The sequence below is a fragment of the Lissotriton helveticus genome, chromosome 2_1 (genome assembly GCF_964261635.1).
Source record: "Lissotriton helveticus chromosome 2_1, aLisHel1.1, whole genome shotgun sequence".
Classification (NCBI taxonomy): Eukaryota; Metazoa; Chordata; class Amphibia; order Caudata; family Salamandridae; genus Lissotriton; species Lissotriton helveticus.
Window position 1 is genome coordinate 519816535 of NC_136059.1, and position 18397 is coordinate 519834931.

The 18397-nt window shown below is 42.2% G+C and overlaps 1 protein-coding gene across 6 annotated transcripts in view; it reads left to right on the forward strand.

Moving 5' to 3' along the window:
• ERBIN (erbb2 interacting protein) overlaps positions 1-18397 on the forward strand; it is a 912789-nt gene that overhangs the window by 308478 nt on the left and 585914 nt on the right. The window contains exon 1 of one of the 6 annotated variants that reach the window (XM_078675171.1): positions 410-414. The exons of the other annotated variants lie outside the window; for them this stretch is intronic. The gene's annotated coding sequence lies outside the window, so the exon portion shown is untranslated. Of the gene's footprint in view, positions 1-409; positions 415-18397 lie in introns of those variants that run through there. 6 annotated transcript variants of the gene reach the window in all.

An 18397-nucleotide genomic window follows, 5' to 3' on the forward strand; every position in this document is an offset into this window, starting at 1 on the left:
GTGAATCCAAAGTGTCAAAGACCCCCTCATGGGCCAGTTCAAACTCCTTTGTGCAAGAGCATAGGGCAGGAATAAGAGTGTGGTAGTCAGGCTGCTATCTGAACTTTCTGTATGTCCTGAATTAAAAGGTTACGCTGGAAAATCATGTGATCAATGGTGAAACCCCACCTGTATTAACTCTTTCCAAAGAAGGTAAGTTGTGATGCCTGGTTTTCGGTGTCCGGCCAGTCAGTGTAATGTTGAGGAACAAGCTGCACGCTGTGCCTGGTGCCTGCACCAGGATTGTAGTCTTCTGAGCTCTTCAGACACATCAGTGATGAAGAATCCTTTATGATATTTTAGGAATTCTCCTTTAAACGTTATGGGGAGGGAGGAAGGATATTCTAAAGAGTTGAGTCTTTAATGTGACACGCTCTACTGCTAGGTGATTTGTACCTGGGTGAATGCATGGCATAGCGGCTGAAAAAGCCAACCTCCCCAAAAGAACGACCTGTTGATAGGTCAGGAATAATAGTCCGTGGTCCATTCTTGCAGACATTTGTGAGCATCTTCCATGGTGGACTTCCTTTTGTGGTCAGCCAGTGGCGCATCTTCAGCACATGTGTGAGCTCGTCATAATTGTGAGAAGTTGGCCTGATATGTGATGTCCACTATTCTAGTGGGCACCCTGTATCAGTCCAACAACCCTTATGGTGATGGTTGTAAAGTCAACCTTATAGACCAGCTATCCTAGTGGTAGCATGGACAAAAGCAGTCTTAGGCTAAACTCAAGAGGGCATGTGAAGCCAGCTGTTTTACCATATGCAATCCCTTTAATACCAAATGAAAGGACACCACACAGGTTATATATTCAAAATATGTGTATTTATTTCTAAATCAATCCTCTGAACTCTTTATGAGGGCAGAGGCACAAGCGCATAACAAGTAACTCAATATAAAATACAATAGGTTGCACAAATATGGATAGGCCCTGGTGGCCCGCTAAACCATATACTATAATAGTGGTATAAGAACCACGTCACGAACAGTTGAAAGGCCTAGGGAATCGCTAGGGCTACACTGGACTAACAGTAGTTAGGAAGCAGGAGGCCCACGGGATGTGGGTGCAGAGTCTAAATGCACACATAGAAGTCAATGGGTGCGTAAAGTTAGAAAGTTAAAGATTTAGAAGTCTTCTGACTGGACTAGAAGCTAACCACTGGAAACTAGGACACTAGGAGAGTTAATCTTCACAGGAGCACAGCAGTACTCGCGATACCTCACCCACAGGAAGCGGGTGCATAGGTCCCAAAGTGTGTCGGGTTTCGTCGTGGAGGTGTATGGAGCCTTGGAGAAAAGATGCTGCAGGCGACCAGGAGAGAAGAGCCCGGTTGGATCCAAGGGCGGATCGAGGATGAGGAGTACCTGAAAGCAGAGGGGACAGAGTCTGGGTCACTAGCCAGTGACCCGGATGGAACAAGGAAGGAACCAGGCGATATTGGGAACCAATCAGGCGATGTCGTGAAGCTTGCCTCAGCTGCCACGTGGACCAGGAGGTGTCGGCGGTGTCGGCTTCCGGATTGGAGTCAACAAGCCTTGGTAAAGGCAACCCACGCAGGATTCAAAGAGGGCTTCTTACTCAGGCCAGCAAGGCCTGGGGGGCTTCTCCTTCACAGGGAAGCAAGGGCCAGTCTGGAGCAACCAGACCAGCAGTGTAGATTTCGGATTTCGTCGTCACAGAGGCCACTAGCCAACGGGCAAGTGACCGGACAGACGCGTCGAGCAGGAAAATGCAGAAGGGCCCCACGCAGAACTCGTGGAGGGCTGATTTTCGGTGCAGTTGGTGCTCGGGGCTGGGGCTTCTCAATCCCCAATGCACAACTTTGAGGGGGCCTCAGAAGTTGCACGGAAAGCAATTCACTGGCTTTCCAAGATGGCCGGTCCCACGTCTCTCGTCGCCTCCACGGGTCTCAGCTTTGCTGTGGCTGTGAATCGGGCTGTTGGATGTCTGGAAGTCCGGGTCTTGTCAGGCTCTGTGTTCGGGCTCCGGCGGGAACAACGACTAAGTAAACCGTTTAACGCTTGATGGTGCCTGCTTGTGCAGGGTGGTCACTCCTTGACCACAAGGGAGATTCTTCAGTCTTCTACGTCGAGTAGGATGTCGAAGGTCCAGAGTTTTGTCTCAGAGTTTCAGTCAGGATAAATCTAAAGTCTAGGGGTCAGCTCGTACCTATATACCAAATCTATGGGCTGGATTACCTGCTAGGTCCCTCCTGTGGGTGGGACCCAGGAAGGGGGTGGTCACACCCCTTTCCCGTTGTCCAGTTTCGCGCCAGAGCTGGGGCTGGAGTGCCCCAGCACCGGTTTGAACTGGACTATGCTTGGGACACCTTGTGTGCCCCAGGCAGTGTCTCATTTCATTCAGCCCTCCCTGCCCCAATACACTATAGCCTGTCTGGGGTGGTGCTAGCACCTCCCAAGACAGGAAACCTATTGTCCAAGCCTCCCTCATTGGAAGGACTCCCAGCAGCAGGAGGTCAGACTTGTGTCTGTGGCAGCAGCATCCATTTTGTGATGCTGAGGCTCTGGTTAACTTTAACCGGGATTAATGGAAGTAACATGTTTTCTCCCTCTAGAAGGGTGGAATGCTACCCCCGTCGCCAGGACTGGCGAGGGGGTAGTATTCCAAAGCGTATGACACCTTACACAACATGTTTTGATAAAGCCAAACCAAAGTTAGCATCTGACCGCGAGGTACATAATGCACTTAAGAGTATATGGTTTGGCAATATCCTAGAACAGCTATAAGGACATGGTTCCGAAAGCTGCAGACAGGCTCAGCTCATGCTAGAGCACCATCTGACATAAAACCAAACACTCTGCCTTCAGGATTGTTAAGGCCTGCCATAGGAGTGACTTATAGGTGTATACGTGTCTAGATATAAGTTTAGACATAGATATACTATATCTAAGCAAGGGGTGATTACACGACCTTGCCCCAGCTGAGTGACCAGCCAGTTGTGTCAGTTTGGGTGGCCAGCCAGGGGTGGCAAAAGATATGCTGCAGCCCCTGGTAGGCCTTGGGTGCACCTATGCCCTGGGTACCTATAGTACACTGTACAGGGACTCATAAGAGTGACCCAAATCCCAATTGGTGATGTACCTAAAGTGCATGGTGTGAAATTTAGAGAGAGAACAGCAGGGATGTGGGTCTGATCAGCAGGCCCACAGCCACATTAAGTCGAAAACCAGTGAAGCAAAAAGCAAAAAAAATTGGGTGACCATAGGAAAGCAGACCCTACTCTCCTACACTAATGTCACTGAAAGAAAATAAAAACAGGGCTTCCTAATAGGGAAGGTTTTTTGAAGATCTGAAAATTGTCCTTATTAGAAGTACAGTATAGATAGCGTTACAGTAGTCACTGCTGGACATTACCATTGCAAGTATTAAAATTATTTTGCTAGCTAGCTGTAAGATGGGAGAACAGTACACAGTATGCATAGGAGATGGAACATTGTTTTCGGTAATTGTGCATTTTCTGTTCAGATGTGGGAAGCAGTCTAGGGGTGTGTTGAACCCATGATCAGCATTTGTCTTTGATCAGTAAGAGAAAAGCAATCCCACAATGAAAACCTACAATGAGAATTTTTAAGACAAACCACAAATTTCACATTTATCACTAGACCTTTCATCTCTGGTAAGATGAATCAATGTATCGTTGTCATCGTGCATGTGGTTTTAATACAGTTGTTTTGGACCCACTCCAACGTTGAAAGCCTGACTGGTGGTAGTTCCGTAGAACACTGCTTCATGTGTAGAGTTGTGAATTGTGTAGAGTGAGTTGTGAATTGTTTGCTGTTATCATTGTTTTTCAAATGCACAGCTTTTCCTATATCACAGAGATGCGCCTTCAAGATGGGATGTATCATCTTTAAATCCTTAAATGGCAGTAACCACAAATTCATTAACGGCATGATCAACAGATATAATCCAACCCGCAATCTGAGATCCGCCCACTTGCACCTTCTGACAACACCTTCCTTTAAACAGAAACGAATCGGAGGATCCAGGTTCTCCACACTGGGCCCAAGATACTGGAACTCCATGCCCCTAGAGATCAGATCCTGCACAGACCTCATGACTTTCCACAAACTTAAAAAAACATGGCTCTTTAGACAGGCATTCGAGTAATCACGTGAATAAACTTACCACCCTTTCCGAGCAACGCCAAGAAACCAACCTGGTGTACGTGCGCTATATATATTAGCTACAACATAACATAACCGCTAACCCGATATAGGCTGGTAGTGGAATGTGACATATGTTGAGGTATATGTTCTAAAAAAAATTATATATATATATATATATATATATATATACACTGAAAAAACCATAGGTTTCACACCAATTATAGTTAGCTGGAAATTTTACTGACCTAAAACCATTGAAATTCCCACGTTATAGTTAGTTGGACTCACTATAACTCGCGCGCCCGCAATGCACTGCTGATGATGTCACATATTACATCATTCATGACATGGTTAGTGACATCACTGATGACATCACTGATGACATCTCAAATGACATCACTGATGACATCTCAAATGACATCACTGATGACATCACTGATGACATCTCAATTGACATCACTGATGACATCACTGATGACATCATCCAGTGTCTGTTTGTTTCTGTAAAGTTAAAATATGTTTTACATATTGAAGAGTGAGTGTATGTATGAGTGTCTGGATGAAAGATTTAGTAGGTGCGTGACTGACTGTATGAGTGAGTGATTAAATGTGTCTTAGTGAATGCATGGGTTAGTGACTAAACTGTCTGAATGTGTACATCATTATGTTTGTTGTTGTGTAAGCTGCTGCATGTGAGAGTTGTTGTATATAAATGACTATATATAACAGCCTGTGATTGCATAAGTGACTGTATCTATCAATATGTAGTTGTATCAGTGATTGTAAAAGACAGTAAGTATGTGTTAGTCTATGTTTAAATAAGCAAGGTTTTGTGTGTATAACTGTATAGTTGTGGAAATGGGAGTGTGATTGATTCTTTACATGACTGACTAGGTGTATGAGTAACTTCATGGATGAGTGGCAGTGTGTGAGTCTCTGTATAGGTGTATGAGTGCATATGTTGGTCTTGTATTGATGAGTGACTGTATGTATGAAAGATTGTATGGGTGAATGAGTGGATGTGTGTGTAGACCTAGAAATCAGTGAGTGCGTATGTGGTAAGTGGTTATACTGTGCCAATGGTTTCAGGAATGGTAGTTTGTATTTAACACTAGGTGTATCATGTGTTAGATTAGAGTGTGAGGAGGTGTATTGTATTATCACATGGATGATGTCATTTGAGATGTCATCAGTGATGTCATTTGAGATGTCATCAGTGATGTCATCAGTGATGTCACTAACCATGTCATGAATGATGTAATATGTGACATCATCAGCAGTGCATTGCGGGCGCGCGAGTTATAGTGAGTCCAACTAACTATAACGTGGGAATTTCAATGGTTTTATGTCAGTAAAATTTCCAGCTAACTATAACTGGTGTGAAACCTATGGTTTTTTCAGTGAATTTAATAGGTTTTTTAAATGCTAATTCCTAACTATAACTGGTGTGAAACCTATTGTTTTTTCAGTGAATTTAATAGGTTTTTTTAAATGCTAATTCCTAACTATAACTGGTGTGAAACCTATTTTTTTTTTTTGCAGAGTTTTATATAGCGCGAACTAGACCCGAACCGAATCAGGTATCAGAGCGCTTTACATATTTTCCAGTTACGTTACATGAGGACACATTTTCATTTTTTTTTTTAGGCACCGGGAGATTAAGTGATTTACCCAGAATCACAGGAGGTTTTGGCGTCGTTACTGAGACTCGAACCCAGATCCCCAGGTCCGAGGTCGAGCGCCTTAACCGTTAGGCCAACTCCTCTCCCCTATGTTTTTTTCAGTGAATTTCATAGGTTTTGTAAATGCTATTTCCTAATTATATATAGGGCCTCAAACCTATGTTTTTTCCAGTGAATTTTAAAGGTTTTTTAATAGCAAATCTCTATAGCTATGAAATATAATATTTTGTATAATGAATTTTATATTGTATATTTATGTAATACTATTTTTTTATGTATATTTTTCCCCTTTTTTTTGCCCTGGTGCGCTCCCGGTGCGCGTACCGGTGAGCGCACCGGTAAGCGCAGTTGCGGCGCGCGTACCGGTGAACGTCCCGTTAGCGCTATTGCCGCGAACGAAAACATAATCGTGACGTATCGCGTAGCCGCGTGATGCGTCTTATGACGCACTGCATAAGCGCACCCGGAAGCGCCCGAGCGCATACGATCGCGCAACGTAAGCGCCCCTGGGCGCGCCCCGACGCGCTTACGCTACGCGCCCGGGGGCGCGCACCGGGACGCGCACCGCGGCACGTAGCGTAAGCGCGTCAGGTCATGTGACCTGAAAATAACACTTTTCATTGGTTCAGAACAGTTTTGTTTTCCAAATGATGAAAGCCCGGGTCATGTGACCTGAAAATAACACTTTTCATTGGTTCAGAACAGTTTTGTTTTCCAAATGGTGAAGGCCCCCACCTTTTTTCCTCATTCTCACTTTGTTCTTTGAGTGAGGAAGACCTGTTTCTATTCATTGAGAAATGGCTACAGTAGCAGCAGGAGCATCTGCACCACCACCACCACCACCACCACAAGGACCACCACAACACCACATTGATGGTGAAGAAGAGGAGGAGGAGGAGGAGGAGGAGGAGGAGGAGAGGCAGTTCCTGCCTGAAGATAATACCCCATATAAACCGAAGGAGCACTTTGTGTGGGAGTTTTTTAAAATCCCAAGGGGTGCAAAGAAAGTAAATGCTGCAAAAGTGACATGTCTCATCTGTGGCACTGTACTTTCCAGGGGGAACCCTGCAAAAAAATATTAAATTGGGAACCATACAATGCTTCGCTACATGCAACGCAGGCATCCAAACAACTATGCTGCGGTAGAGGTCAGAGAACTGACCAGAAACCCTCCCCAATCTTCTCCGAGCACCTCCAAAAGCAAACAACCCACTCCATCGGGTCCAGAGACAAGGGAGATGGTCCCAAACATCCAACGCCAGTTTGGAGATTACAAAATAGTTTGTATATTTTGCGGCACTACAATTTCCTATGGGGAGCAAAGCATCAAACTCATCAACCGTGCTGGAGACAACCACAACTGCAGAAAGAAACCTTAATTTTTTCCTGATTTTTTTGCTCCAGTTGAGCCGTTTACAATTCCCTGTTTTTTGTTCGTCCCCATAAAAAATACCAAAAAAATATTAAATTGTTCATAAAAGCCCAAAAAAGTTTTTGCCACCTCTTGTGTCTCGATCCTACCGAGACACAAGATGGCGGCCGCTCCGGATTGTTTGGAATGTTCACAGACACCCGAGAGCCAATCAGCTTTCCGCTCGCAAACTCGCGTGTCGCGCTTATAGATATATATATATATTTTTGAACCTAAATTACTCAAAATCCACTGGAGCACATGTCTTGAGACATAGCAAAGGCACATCGGGCTACCAGTCCCTACAATTTTGCCAAGTTTGGTGGAAATCCATTCAGCCGTTCGGGCTAAAAGTGAGTCCAACCGCCCTATGGAAATTAACATGGGGAAAACACGTTTTGGGACTCCCCTTTTATCTCGGCCCCCGCTTCACGAATCCCCCCCACACTTTCAGGGAAGGAGCGGAGCGGAGCTGGCCGTTTTCTTGGAGAAATTCAGCCAATTCCGTCCATCAACGCCAAAGTTATTCCCAATAGAATGTGCCGGATTTCCTATGGAAAGTAGGTCCTAACTATAACTACCTATAACTACCTACTGGCGACCGCCAGTAGGTAATATATATATATTCATTCATTCATTCATTCTTTAAAGGCATGAAGTAACATTTGGTTGTTTAAACTTCCAGGACTTAGCCAGTTATTATCCAATGATGAATTTAGCGTGAAGTGCCTGCATGGCGAAGTTTACATTTGTGAGTAAAAGTGCCTGAATAGATTGCACTTGTTTAACTATAGTTGAGGTGGAAGTTTGAATTATGTTCCATTCATTGGTAAGGTGAGGAAGGACGTGACGTGAGAGTGTGCACTGAGCAGAGTACTGAGCGGAGCGGCGTTTAGCTTCTGGTGCGTGGTCGCTTTCAACTGAACCGGGCAGCTACCAGGCCAGTGGGGCCTTGCAGGGTTGGACAGAGCCTGTTGTCGGGAGCAAGCTAAGGATGAGCCAGCACAGCATACTTACAAATATAGTGGAGAATTCTCAACAAAACTAGTGGGAACACAGCCCAAAGGCTCCCCAATGTGTCTTTATCATAAGCAGCCGTTCCTATAACCAAGGCCAAGGTGACACTAAGGAGCCAGCACTCCCCTTAATCCCGCCAGCTGTACAACTCTCCCAGAGAGGGAAGAAGAAATTAAGGAAACCGCTCAAGAAAGCTGTAATATCGAAAAGATTAGCACTGTCGTAAGCGACCTGTAAACCCTTTAAACCTTTACTGAGCGGGAGCCAACCTTGAAATATCCTAAATTTGTTCCCAGGGAGGGCACTGGGAACTTGAAAGACCCCCACCTCCCCGAGGTCAGCTGATAAGACAAATGTTCCGACAGGTACAAGAAGGGTGGACGAGGGTACCCAAGTTGCACTAAACAATGAGCCACACACACATATCATTGAGTCTTAAGTTCTCGCGTCCATTAACATGCCCTCGCTCTTGAACGCCCAGCTTAATGACTCCAACTCCCCCACTGTTGTATTCACTTTAGGTGCGCCCCCAATCCTGGGATCTGTCTTGCTCAGCATTTCATCTGGAACCTTCATCCAAACACTGGAACCAAATGACTTAAATGTTACAACAGATATCCATGCGATAGTGCTAACCCCTCTTTATCACATAAAAGACCAACATGACATTTTAAATAGGGGTAACATTCTACAACTACTCAAACATGTTCCAACTCTAGCTCACATATGTACCAAAGACCTCACCTGGCTCAGGTTTCAAAGACTTACTGGAAACAATCACGGGAAGTCAGCAATAGTAGGCATACACCATTCATCACACCAGGCCGCCATGCTCAAGGAAATGCTCCTCCTTGCTGACTGGGTAGTAGAAGTTAAGATAAGCCATCCAGAGAGATACCAGCATGTGCTTCAGGCCCTGCCCGCAAACCAAAGGCCCAACTCCATACTGAGAGGGTCAGGCCCCACTTACTGTGCTCAAGACATTCTGAACTCCTGAACACCAAATATCTCAAAATATCATCAACTAGCACAGGGTGGTCCAGTCACCGCTTGCCAGAGAAGATCGGAAAAGGCTGGTTGAGCTCACAACAAGTCAGCCCCAATGGCATACCTAACACGATTTACAGTTACAAATCAGTACCCCCCTTCCCCAGTCCCCCGATGAGAATAATTTCATGGAATGTGGCAGGCATTAAAAAAATATTAGATGACGGCTTAGTTTCTAACTATCTGCACACAGGAGGCACCCTTCATCTACAGGAGACCTGGGCCACAGGCACAACTACGCTCCCAGGATACTACGAATTCCTATCCCCGGCAATTAAATGCAACATCTTTGGACGGCGGTCACGAGGACTGTCAGTATACGTAAAACACGACTGAAAAGTAGATGTCACTGCAATAAGCACTAACTTACACACACTTCAAGCTACTTACTAAAGACCTCAACTGTAATCTTAAATCCCTTTCATTGCTGCTTTTAAACTACGACTTCAGTGTAGGACAGAAAGGAAAAACACACATGCCTTAAATGATCACTGCACTGCAATCGAAGCTTCGCTAAATACATATCTCACTGACATTCCAATCATAGTGGGAGACTTCAACATCAGGGGCCTGGGCATTTCTTTTTTAGCAAGCAATCCAACGACTGACCAAGCCCCCTGTTTCTGAGCCTTATCAACACCTACAAGCGTGCCTCTGTGAAAAGCCTGAAAGAAACATATGAACTACTCCGCATCTTTCTTCCTACCATTGATTATGTTTTCATTAGCGACTCACTGATTTCCAAACACAGTACCTTTAAGGTGGATGAATGGGCAGAAAGCGACCACAGACCCATGCGAGTGAGCATGCAATTAACTTCGAAGGCATGGTCTCAGTTACAATCCTTGGGCGAACCAACCTGGGAAGGAAGCCATAAAGTCCTCCCAAGAATTAAATGGAAAGATAGCTCTGGCAGAAAGCTGAACAATCTAAACAGGCTGCTGAAGTGGCAAACAAAGCACCTCCTCTACTGGAAGACTGGACCGCATTCCTAGCCGACCTTAGTACCACTCTTGGAGGTGTATCCGGGTTGGTGACTAAATAAATTACACCTCTCGACCAACTTCCACCCAAATATCTTCCAGGGAACTAGCCTCTAGCAAGCACACTCTTCAAGGAGCCGTAGTGGCCTACAAACCAGGAGTAACGCACTGTTCTGCCCAAGTGGTCAGCGAACATGAAGCGGCTCACAGGCAGATTGTCTGACAACAGAAACATAAGAAAGCTGAGGAGGAATGGCTCAAGATCTTTACCCTTCTACAAGAGAGGAACCATTTCCACTTCTGAAAATACCTAGATAGCCTCAGCAACTTCTCACAGACAAATGAAAATGGAGTGGCTGAAAGGGAGTTGATTAGCCACTCAAAGGAACCATAGACGGTTGAACCAAGTGAATTACTCAAATTTCAATCAGACTGACACAGTATCAGACTCCCCTGCTCAGTTGTCTTTCGCTGTCACTGAAGCTTGCGCTTTATCAGTAATGCAGAAAATGAGGAGCGACGGCATCCCTGGGAGAAACACTCTCCCACCAGTAGTATTCAAATCAGCACAAAAATATTTGGCAAGGATACTCAACCCACTCTTCAATCACTCCTACTCAACTGCCACAACCCTGATTCTTGGAGGGGTTCCGTCCTCTTCCCTATACATAAAAAGGGATATAGTTCAAACTCTGCCAACTATCGCCTTATTACACTTGGAAGCAAAGCAAATGCGCAAATTCTGGCAGAGGCTGTCGAGGCTTGGGTGACCGAGAATAACATCCTCCCTTTCTTTCAATCCGGTTTCATGCCAGCCGTCTCCACTACCAACAGTATTACTGCATAGCAAACCTGTCGAACCACACATCACGAAGTAAACAGCAGCCGTTGTTTTGCTGTTTCATTAAGTATAGCGCCGCTTTGAACAGGGTAGCCTGGGGGATGTACGTCATTATGACGCACACTTTTACAACGCGTTCCATTACAACGCGGTTGTAACAACGCAAGTCGTTACAACGACTTGCGTTGGGGGGGCGCAAATTAAAAAAAAATTAATTTACTATTCCAACACCAGTCCCCGTGCATAGTAGGGAAGGTGTTGGGATAGTAAATTAAATGATTTACTATCCTTGAGCGCCCCCCCAGCGCAATTCGTTGTAACAACTTTCGTTGTTATGACCGCGTCGTAATGGAACGGCGTTGTAATGGTTGCGTCGTAAACGTCGCATACCTAGCCCGGGGTATGGGGGGTGGGAATTGTTCCAGCGCTTTAACAGAAATTCTTTATAAATGACATCACTATCTACTACCACACTTACCAATCAAAACCAGGCCCATAAGAAACAGAGCAGCTGAAACATGAGGCAATTGGATCTAATATGTTGTTTTTAAACTCTTTTTAATAAACAAGACCAGCTTGTCATTTTAAAGATTTATTTTAAAATTCTCAAAATTGCATAATTTCAATTGGCTTTTTATTAATATCAGCATTTATTTTAATAAGTAAGCTTTATTGCATTAATTATTGGTTCAAAAACTGACAGTTTAACTCAGCATGAAATAATGAATTAAAGAAAACATAGCCCTAGACCCTAAGTTAGCTTTCTGACCTGAAAGGGAAAATAAATTAATAAACAGTTGAATGCTTACAAGTCCATGGGAAATCGAACAGCACTTCGCCCTCAGGAATCAGTCAGCCCCGATCCCTACAAGATGCCAATTTTTATACCCTATTTGCTCGCTAATCTAACTAAAATGTAATTCTTTCTAAAAGTTCAGCACTCTGATTGGTTGCTGTCTGTCAGTCCACCAAAATCACTACGTCCAGGGTGTGAGCGTCACCATGCCATTGTCCATTGACATAGAGTGACATCAGCTTCCGAGTGTCTTTGCAACAAATTAAAAAGTTGCTTCTCTTGACTTCCACCAGAGCTCGGCAAAATCATCCCTGCCATTTCCTCGGGCTTGAGAAAAGAACATCCTGAGCAGTCCGTGAACAAGTTCCATTGTCAGAGGAACCACAGTTTTTTTTTCAAATGTCAGAGCCACAGTCTTTTCAACGAAATAAGCAAAATAAAACTCTCCATGGAAAGTTTCCAAGATGAATGCACTTGGCTCCAACTCTGCTCACGTACATGCCGACCAACTTCTCTTCAGAATCAGAACCAAAGCTAGGCCTCAAATCACTTTTAGGCCTATTATTTAAACAAACACAAAAAGAGTGATTAATTCAGGTAAAACAAACCCTTCTGTTCCCCATCCTTCCCTGCTAGTGATTATCCCATTAATAAATGACAACTAGCAGAAGCAAACAAATAAAGCAGCACATAAAATATCTACCATTCTTCATATAGTCCAGCTGTATGAATCTGAAAGAATTAAAAGATGATTAAATGATACACAGACAGACAATCACAACATATAACAAACATATAAGCACATATAATAAAGCACATGCCATGAATGATCAGCTGCATTTTAATAGTGACAAAGACAATAGGACAGACATGACAAACAAAACAATGTTAATCATATGTTACAAAACAGATTTGCAAATGCAACAAGAGCACATGTAATTAGTTCCCGCGTGTTCATGTGTGGTGCAAACTTAATCTAGGTTGGATTAATTAACATATAGCACACAACATTAGTATTTTTATTCAATGTTATGGAAGTATGATTTTGCGAGTCCAAATAAATTTAATTTAAAACCTTGCTCCATCAACTCCCTCATCTGGTGATTAACTAATCACCACACCATACCTAAAATTTAGCAACATTTTATTTCAAAGAAAATGGTTCAATTTCATTCTGTTAGTATTTCTAAAAGCTAGTTTCAGCAGAATCTTTGCAACTCTCATATTGAGCCCTGCGCATCTCCTCAAGCTCAATTTCCTTCTCTTGTTCTTTCTTTATTTTGTAAATCCTTCTCTTATCCTTCATTTGCTTCTTTCTTTTGTGTATCATACAACTGATCTTTGTCAAAATTATTACAAAAATTATTACGAACAAAGGTGTTAGAATTTTGCCAAGAATTGAACTACCAATTTCTTGAAACCAGGTTTTGATTGCTTCAAATCTTTTTGAAAGACGTTCTGAAAAATCATTCTCTTCTAGGGGAACTATTTCCGAATGCATCTCCGTTATGTTTCTAATGTACATTTCAATATTCTTACTTTCGTCTGGTATGTAGGTACAGCAGTGCTGTACATGTAAGATGCCACAGACTCCTACCTCTTTTGCTAGGAGTATGTCTAATGCAAGGCGATTTTGCATCACCATAGATCTAACCGAGATAACCTCAACATCTAATAACTGGAAACCACCTGCTGTGTCAGTGGACAGTCTATCAACAATTGTGGACAATTTTCTTATTCTTCCTGCATTCAGGGTTATACCAACTATGGGTATCACTGCTTCAAAAATATCTCCCAAAATCTCTGTGAAACTTTCTCTTTTAAATCTGTTTGCATGATTACTAATTTCAAAAGACCCCTCTGCATTTCTGTCAACATGAAAAACCTTTGGGAAAACAAGCCCAACAAAACATGTCCCATACCAGTGGTCTGGGAGATTATAATAGGCTTTATCTCCACAAATAAAATAAATCCCAGGAAAAATTGGATCTTTACCACCTTTAAATCCCCATCCTCCCATGATCTGATAAGTATCTTCACAGTTGGCTAGCTCCTACAAAATAATTATCAAAAAGTGTGTTGTCTCTTCTAATACAAAGCTTACCACTAATTGGTTTATCTATGTGAATTGCAACATTATCAAAAGATTTGCCATTTAACTTCTCATCTTCTTTCTGCCAGAATTTTGACTTAGTCTGTTTGACCATCTCGTTCCTTTTATAAATTGCCCTTCTCTCCTCAACAAGGTTCAGGAAATTCTTTTCTTCAGCCCTCAATTTGCAAGTTAGATTATTTCTATAAGCATATTCATAGGTGAGCTCATTAGTAACTAGGAAAAATTCCCTCATCTGTTTAGCTTTCTTATGTTTATTTAAAGCATTCTCTATTTTCAGGTTAGCAAAGATTTCATCATAATTTGAATAATAATATTCCAGGCGACCAGTTTGATAAAATAAGCTAGCTATCACACTGCAAGTTATGCCATAAGTAAGAGGAAGCATATTGTATGTCACTCCCTCAGAAACAGAAGCAGGCAATTTTACACAAATATAGCAGTCTTTGACTCCCATAACCTTAACATATTCTCCCAAAAGCCTTGAAAATGTATTGCTAGAAAAATCACCAACAGATCTATCTTGATGAATTTCAGGTCTATGATCAATTATCTTGTTAGCTTTGTTTGTTGCACCATGTTTGTCTTGACTAACTGAAGCTTTGCTTGTCATGTTAACCTTGTACCCCTCTTTATCAATTCCAAAAGGAAAAATAACAGCTAAAACTAATAAGAGCAGAATTAACATGAGCACACACACCAGAGTCATCTTACAGCATCTCTTGAAGATTGAAGATTTGGTGGTACTATGTGTCATAACATAAGGCATTTTTTTTTTTTTTCAAAAATGGAAAACAAAATTTTTTAAAAATATTTTTCTTTCAAAAAGTAACTCAAAAAGTAACTAAACACCCCCCTTTAAAAATTTTTTTTTTTTTAACCCTTCTAACAAGTTTTCTTCAACCTTGCGTCACACTTTTTCTTCAATCTTCGACCTAATGTCTCCTAACACAATTTCTTCGACCTTATGCCAGTGACCTAAACTTAACCCTAAACTCCAGATTCTAACATATCAGTGTCTCAATCATTGTCACTGTTCTCCTCTACTTTTTCCTGACTACTGCTACTTATTTTAATTATAGGTGGCACTATTATATAAGTCCATTCAGGTGACTTATATTTTTGATTTGGTTTCAGTACTCTCTTTGTCCTTCTAGAAACCACTTCTATTTTCCTTCCTTTCTCTACTTTCCCTTCAGGATCTCCTTGACTTGAGATCTCATTTACTTGCTCCTTTGACTTTTTCACTAATCTGACCTTCAACCCTTTGTTTTCTGTTGGCCAGCTATCTCCTTTTCTCAGAATTTTCCTTTTTGGCTCAGTCACATTACATTCCGATTTCCACGACCTCTTCAGTTTTTCTTTCCAAGAATTTGGATCACTATCTCCAGAGTCACTGTCAGAAACTTGAACTTTTGACCCGGAATCTTCTCTAGTCAGCGACTTCACTCCATTAGGAACATCATTTTTTCTTCCGTCACTGGTACTTGGTAATTCGTTCTCCTTCTCCTCTTCAATCACCTTCAACTTCCCAGATCCAGAATTTTCGTTCCTGCTTTCAGAGTTCGTCTGCCTTTCGATACTCTCCCGGTCTTTATTCTGAACTTGATTAGACTCTTTTATTGTCTCTTTCTCTCGTTTACTTTCTTTGTCAGATTCAACAATTATCAGATCATCATCACCTTCAGAACTGATTTCAGTGATTTCCAAATTCTTTCTAATCAAATCTCCATTCACAGTCTGTTCTTCCAGATGTCGACCTCCTTGTCGATCTTCAGTATCTGGAATTACCTCTGCTTCATCTTCAGAATCTGAATCATCTGTAGTGTCACTCTCTTCATCAGAGTTATCAGGTGTAGGTATCGGAATGGTGTGACTTGGATGTATCCACCTCTTCAATCCTCTACACTTCACTGCATTTGTTGTTACAAGTATCACCTGTCTAGGTTTCTGCCACTTCGGCACCAAACAGTTTCTTCTCCGATGAACTTTTGTTCTAACCCAATCTCCAGGTCTCAAATCGTGTGTCTGTACTTTGTCCTTTGATTGTACCTCAGTTCCCACCTGATCAGACACAGAAGTTACTATGTCAGACAAATTTTTACAGTATTCCAAAACAGCACTGTCATTTATGCTCAACAATTTTCCCACTGGTACAAAAGCCTGTCTCATTACTCTACCCATGATAATTTCATGAGGACTCAAACCTGTCTTTTTATCAGGAATACTTCTCAAAATCATTAGAACAAGTGGAAGAGCATCTGTCCACTTCATACCTGTATCAAGACACATTTTACCAATCCTGTTCTTAATTGTTCCATTAATCTGCCCAACCACCCCAGATGCTTCTGGTCTGTATGCACAATGTATTTTCTGCTCAATGTGTAGTGCTTCACAAATCAATTTCATGAGATTGTTATCAAAATGTCCTCCTCCATCACTTTCAATAGTGACAGGGAAACCATATCTTGGTATTATCTCTCTAAGAAGTAACTTTGCCACTGTAACTGAATCACAATGACGTGTGGGAAATGCTTCTACCCATCTTGAAAATAAACAAACAATTACCAGAACGTATTTCAAGCAATTGTGTATGGGCATTTCAATGAAATCCATCTGTAACCTGGTGAAAGGGCCACCCTCCCGACCTATGATTCCAGTTCCCACAATTGATTTCCTGTTTGGGTTCATTTGTTGGCAAGTCGCACACCTCTGACAAAGAGATTCTGCAATTGTCCTGAACTTAGTATTAAACCATGTTTCCTTAAAAAGTCTGATCATTGAATCTCTTCCAATATGACCAGGACCATGATACAATCTGGCCATGTCAGCAATCATACAATTTGGTAAGACCACCCTGCCATCTTTGTATGTCCAAACTCCATCCTCATCTCTTGGCCTACACTCTGCTTTCAGCCATGTATCTTTTTCTTCATCATCAGCTTCATTTTGCAAATCTCTAATTTCCTGCCATGTTTCAACAACAGATGTTAGCATCACTGAACTTGAACCACTTTCCTTGTTTTTTTCCACCTTAACTACATTATTCCTCCCACAGAATTTTGCCATTTCATCTGCATAATTGTTGCCTTTAGTGATAAAATCTTCACCTCTTTGATGTGCTGCGCATTTTACCACAGCAATTTCCTTTGGTAACTGTATACCATCAATTAGTCTTTTAATGAAAATTGCATTTTTAATAGGAGAACCTGCTGATGTCATATAGCCTCTCTGAGACCAGAGCTGTCCATAGTCATGCACAACTCCGTACCCATACTGGCTGTCTGTAAAAATGGTAACCCTCAAATTTTCTGAAATTTCACAGGCACGAATTAAAGCAATTAATTCAGCCACCTGTGCTGAACGAATTCCTTCAAGACATGAAGCTTCCTTAACTTCTGCTACTGTGCAGACTGAATATGCAGCTTTCAACACACCTCCTTCTGATCTTAAACAGGAGCCATCCACAAAAAGTATTAAATCAGATTCAGGTAAAGGTACATCTTTGATGTCTTGCCTTGGCTTAGTGCAATATTCCATGACATCCAAGCACTCATGTTCTTCAAATTTTTCATCAACATTCTTAGTATCAGGCAACAGTGTGGAAGGATTTAAATTCACACACCTTGCTATTGACACATTATCTGCTTCTAAGATAGTTTTCTCATACTCTGTTAATCTGCTGCTCGTAAGGTGTTGTGTTTTACTTCTGGTAAGAAGAATTTCAACTGAATGTGGAACATAAACTTTCACAGGAAATCCCATTATGATCCCTTCACTTTGTTCCAGGCTAACACTTGTTGCTGCGACTGCTTTTAAGCAACCTGGTAATGCTTTTGCAACTGGGTCAAGAACTGCTGAAAAATATGCAATTGGTTTCCTCAAATTACCATGTCTCTGAATTAACACAGACAAGGCACATCCCTCTCTTTCACTGCAATATAGCTCAAAACCCTTGTCATAATCTGGCATGCCTAACGCTGGTGCTTCACACAAGCATCTTTTCAGATTTTCAAAGGCTTCTAACTCAATGTTATTAAGTACAATCGGATCTTTTACATCTGATTTTGTTAGCCTCTGCAGTGGCTTTGCAATTACTGAAAATCCACTGATCCATTGTCGACAGTATCCAACCATTCCCAGAAACATTCTCATCTGTCTCTGAGTTGTTGGAGGTCGAATTGCTCGAATCATTTTGATCCTTTCAACTGTCACTTTTCTCGTTCCCTTTGCAATTCTATGACCAAGGTATTTCACTTCTTGCTTACAAAACTGCAACTTTGCAGGTGACACTTTGTGTCCTTCATCTGCCAAACGATTTAACAGGGTAATGGTAT